At 39.1% G+C, this 5,662-nt stretch overlaps 1 protein-coding gene across 2 annotated transcripts in view; it reads left to right on the forward strand.

Moving 5' to 3' along the window:
- The first annotated feature begins 1,107 nt into the window (after positions 1-1,107).
- Positions 1,108-5,662, forward strand: part of LOC107697706 (leucine zipper protein 1-like) — a 54,866-nt gene continuing 50,311 nt past the window's right edge. For both annotated transcript variants that reach the window (XM_016498509.1, XM_016498510.1), the window contains exon 1: positions 1,108-1,482. The gene's annotated coding sequence lies outside the window, so the exon portion shown is untranslated. The remainder of the gene's footprint in view (positions 1,483-5,662) is intronic.

The raw sequence follows: 5,662 nt of genomic DNA on the forward strand, positions 1-5,662 counted from the left end.
ATTTTGGTGGTAGCTTGTGGGCTGAGGCTGTAAACCAGCAATCAGATGCTGGTTCATATCCTGCTGTGGAAACCCAAGGAAGTCTACTTTCTATTGGACTGCTGCCTTTTCAGCAGTGTTTGAACTATTTCTGACCACTATTTTTATAAAAGTGTTTAAGTGAAACCTAATATCACGCCATTCTATATATGTTAATGGAAACATGTTTAATTTAACCCTCTACTGCACTGTTGCCTTTGGGTAACCTTTTTTTTTTTTTTTGCAAGCACAATATACATACAACATGATTTTTACACAGAAACAGACAATAATGGAGATATGACTTTAAATAACTAGTAAAGTTAAAGGTAACAATTGTTGTTGTCGTCACTATGTCTGGGTGTTAATGTTAATATATATGTAAAATGACTAAATGTTAATATATTTTTCTGGCATGGTGCACTAATTAATATAATTATAATTTTATTCAATATAATTTCAATTTGTTAGTGAGAAATAATTTCATATAAACTATTTGTATGCTACAAGAAATTGCTTAAATGTTTTTATTGCCTGACAGTGGAATTTTTTTTAATGCTTTATTAATTAAATGCCACAAGAACATGAGGTATTACATATTCACATTATCAAATTAACATTATTAGCTGGCAGAGAAAAAAAAAAGAAAAGAAAAAAAGGAAGAAAATTACATGAAGTTCAATGCTTTCAGAGCATTACATGTTTTCAATGCTTTTTGTTTGTTCTAAGATATTTACATATAATTTAAAGTCATTTATAAAATGTGCAAAATTTGGTTTACATTGAGCCCACTTCTTCTTATGTATATGGAATTTTCCTAACAAAATAAACAAATGTATAATATGTTGTTCTTTACAATTCAAATTTGCCTGACAGTGGAATGGATATTGCTCACCTTGTGCAGTGACGTCACACATTTATTCAATAGCCTACAGACAATATTGCCGTTGTCATGTTGTTTTCTATTCACATTTTGTGTTTAATTTTTACATTTATTTGTGTGTTTATTTACATTTTTAAAAATGTTTTAACACCCTTATAAATTGTAGTGCTAAAAAAAGTCCAGCTCTACTTGTGAACTGTGTTTCCGTTATTCCCCAAGCTTCCTCTAGAGCTCAGCGCTTGTCTGCAATAGTCTGATCCGTCGTTCTTTCCCTCTCATCGGGGAAGGCGTGACTGTATTAGCCGGGCAGGGCGTTCTTTCTGCGGTCACAGGTGGCGTAGTCGTTCTAGGGGTGGGTCTTTCTTGGCAAAGGAAAACCCACCTTTTTCATTGTTTGGATCTCGAAGGAATGTGATGGTTTGATCTTGCGGCGCAAGGGAGGGGGGTGCGAGAAGGAACTAGCGAGGACCCTGCTGAAAGCTGCTCTATTCATCCTCAAAAAGTCAAACGCGATTGAGTACTTTGCCCTTCCAGAGAGCTACCTCCGAAAAATTGTCACCGTTCTTCTCCCGGTGCTCAAGGTAAGAGAAACCCGAAGCGGGGCTATTAAGCTAGTTTAGTGGAAGGGGAGCTGAATGGTGGAATCTTGCCCCCTAGACACAACTCCAAACTGCGGCAACTTTGCCACCCTCCTCCCCCTCCTGTTCTCTGCAGCGGATGAGCTCGATAAGCCGGACTGCGGCGATTTTAGTCGAGCTATTTTGTGGCTGATGTCGGAATGATAGCGCCGTAGAGATGCGAGAGTAAACTTATCCGGGCCTTTCCAAACGGCGGATGTTTAGTAGCCGAGCGGTAACAAATACTCGAACATCATCGAGTATGTTCTGATTTTTAGGGGGCTTTACCAGAGATTCCCTCTTGATTGAGGCTTTCTGCGTCGGCAGCATCGCACTATGTAGCGAAATAAAGTTTACGTTTACGTCATTTAAGCTCGATTTGCACTTTATATGTTGCGCGCGAGCACTGAAATGTCAAACCGAATTAAATTCCTCGCCACGTACACTAGACGTTCCCAAGAATATAGTGAGTTTTCAAACAGGAAAAGTCGCTTTCTCTGTGAACATACCGCAGACTTTGAGGGAATTTGGGTCGGTTACAAGCCAGGGTCTAAATAGCGTCATTCTTACAGAAAGTTTAGCAGTTTTCTACGTGCTTAACCTTGAAAGCGTTTTTTCGCACGTTTCTGCCGAATAAGCAAACAAGACTCATTCTTGTGTGGGACTATGTTAAGGGCTTCGGTTATGAAGCTCATGTTCGACTGTCAGATATTCCGTGTTAAATTTGGATTTCTGGATCGTAACGTGTAGCTTTTTTGACGCAGTATGAGTCCTGACCTGCACTAACGTTACTGTCGGACGCGGACGCGAATAGAATATGTATTTCAAGCAGTGGCTATTAATGTTGATAGCCGCTATTAAGAGATGCGAGATGCGTTCACAGACAGTGACAGGCACAATTAAACGCGTTTGATGTCTTTAAACATACGCCTAACCTTACATGGCTCATATTTAGGCGTATATTAGAAATGGAAAGTTCTGTTTTTGCCTTGGCCTAAAAATCAGGTGTTTATTTTTGACTTGCGTGCTGTAAGAACAGTGGGATGTCGAGTAGAGTTCAGGAAGACTGATGCTTTCCTCATGTGTTTTGGCCGTTTGTACATAGTGTATGTTCATGTCCAAGCCGAGAATACATATAGGCCTACACACGCAAATTTGTTTCATCTCACTGACTAAGTATGGACATCAGGACATCTAATTATTTACCTTATTCTGAATAAGACAATATTACAATTAAGGTGTTTACATTAAGGTGTTGCTTTTAGAATATTCCTTTCATGTTCCCGATTTACATGTTATAGTACAATCGATTAATGGCATACGTCATTACGTCACCACGCGACGCCATCCGACGTCCCCTCCAGAATTTCACGTATAAAGCCCCGTTCACACTGCCAGCGACTTTTTCGCTGTATGTCTCTAGACTCTGTGCTGTGAAGACGCTTGTGGGCGTTCCTGCTGCTGTCGCTCTAATGTTATTGGTAGACTGCACGTCTGGACATATTTTTAGGAAATGCAATCACAAACTATATTGCCGGTAAAACTAAGATATCATTCTAATATCACTAGGAATTAGACTTAAAATAAATAAAAGTACCATTCTGCTGTTGGAGAGTGTTGTTATATAAACTACAGCAGTGCTCGTGCATTAAATGGGTCATGAAATCACTCAGGAAATCTGTCCTGTCTTGCCTGCACTCGAGGCGGTGACGTGAGTGTCACTGACAAATTCTTCACTCCTATTGGTTGTCGCTCGCAAAATTAGCTGGTAATTTGCATAAAGTTAAACGTTTCTTAACTTTTGTCGCTTGACTTGCATCGCTTGACACGCCCACATTCTGTCGCCAACGGTCACTGTCGCTCGTGTCTCTGGACAGCCCCGTTCACACTGCCAGCGACTTTTTCGCTGTATGTCGCTAGACTCCGTGCTGTGAAGACGCTTGTGGGCGTTCCTACTGCTGTAGCTCTAATGTTATTGGTAGACTGCACGTCTGGACATATAAAATGCAATCACAAACTGTATATTGCCGGAAGTCGCCAGCTCTCCATTGAAAATGAATGGGAACATGTCGCTTTGTCGCTGTGTGTCGCTGGCATTGTGAACGGGGCTGAAGTCTCCTAACATAAACTGCACGCGATTTCAGTGCTGGAAATCCATTTATCCTTTGTTGAAACTTCCGTGTCGTCGTGGAGAGCGCAGGTCACGGTTGCTTAGCAACAGCAGACGCCACGAAAGCGCACGCTCCCGAGCGCGTTGGAAAGAAGGAGAAAGCGGCACGACTGGCGTTTTCCACGCGTTTTTAGGCGCGACATGTGAATGGCCCAAAAGTCTATCTACACTGGACGCGACAAAGCGACCGTTGCCAATCATTTGAACTTTGTGCAAGTACGTCATAAAGAGAACGCGGCATCAGTTTACTGTCGGGGATTTGTGTGCCGCGCCGCATCCAGTGAGATATATCCAGCTGCAACTATTGCAACCAGTGTAGACAGAGCATCACTGATTATAATGGATTCATTGTATTTTGTCGCGTCGCGCCGCTCGCGTCCAGTGTACGTGAACACTGAATTCTGTTCACTTCTGCTTCTATTTGTGCCTGAAATACCGTGCCCTGCAAATATCCTTGTAAACGCAGTTGCTTATGGCTTAGTTCAAGGGAAACAATTGAGAAAGAAAATGGATGTGTAACAGTATATTGGTTTACCACGGTTTAATGTTCCTGAGGCTTTCTGTGTTATGAATGTTAAACAACAAAACACAAAGAAAAATCACTTTTGTAGCTTTAACACCGATTTATTACATTTAATTTATACAGTGAAGACTATGCAGTGTTATTTTACATTTGATTATTCGATTTCTGTACCTGAATACTGTTAGACTTACCTGAAAAATATAAAGCACTGCTTATTTCATTTGTATCTTTTGTTCTGTTATATTTATCTATGCTTGTAATTTCCTATGCTGATTTACTCGCCTACACAATCACCTCAATCATTTATTATCCCCCCCCCCTCCCAAATAAACTATTCAAGTCATGTGGTGATTTTTTTTTTTCATATAGCAGAAAATAAAATATCGCAATGTGAGTTTTTTCCAATATCGTGCAGCCCTACCATATGTGTGTTTCAATTTTCGTACTTATGCACTATTCACTACTGTTTTGTCGTATAAATGGTGCAGGTAGCATGTAGGGATGTAATGGTATGAAAATTTCTTATCACGGTTATAGTGACCAAAATTATCACGGTTGTCATTATTATCACGGTATTGTTCAAATGTGCTGGAGATGTTCAAAAAGTACCAACACATAAATCACTTCAAGTTTTGTATTTAAAAATCAACAAACAACAATTAAAATGACTTTTTGTAAGCATAATCACTAAAACAATAACATTACCAATGATGTTCGGATTTTAAATGAATCGTTTCTGAAGACAGTTAGAACCTTCAGAGGTACATTCATATAATTAATTAATTCATATATTCATTTGTAAAATTCCCTTAGCACTCTTTTAAAACCTCCCAGCTTTTCCGCCCTGTTTTCACTCAAAACGAAACTACTCTGCGTGCTGTACGCACGTGAGACTGTTACTTAAAACTGTGCTTTATGCTGGACAGTATTTATTTATCGCGAGTTGTTAAAATCGCGGTAATCTAATACGGTTTTAATGATAATTAAAAGATTAAACGGTAATACTAAACGTGGGGAATTTTATCATGATTTATCGTCAAACCGGTAATCGTTACATCCCTAGTAGCATGTTCACACTTAAAATTCCAACAAGAAAAAGTGCACTTCAAAGTGTCCAACAATGTACTTGTTTAATCAAAAATACAAATTTGGAATGTTGATCACTACACGCTTAACTAAACAGGATACATAATGTATGTCATTTGGTGCACAACTAATGACTCATTAAGTAAAGGGGGTGTGTTCATTCAATAGATCCAACCAATGGTGTTGCTTCTTTACAGCCCGTACTCAGATGCTATTGGTTTGCACTATAGTTATATAGTGGTATCCAATAGGCAGGAAAGCAGTTTTATGCCTCAAAAAAAAAGGCAGATTTCAGTGAATGTAAAAAAATATATATATATTAATAAAAAAATAAAAATTAGTCGTTAAATAGAGCAGGAATGATT

The sequence above is a fragment of the Sinocyclocheilus anshuiensis genome, unplaced genomic scaffold (genome assembly GCF_001515605.1).
Source record: "Sinocyclocheilus anshuiensis isolate Anshui unplaced genomic scaffold, SAMN03320099.WGS_v1.1 scaffold446, whole genome shotgun sequence".
Classification (NCBI taxonomy): domain Eukaryota; kingdom Metazoa; phylum Chordata; class Actinopteri; order Cypriniformes; family Cyprinidae; genus Sinocyclocheilus; species Sinocyclocheilus anshuiensis.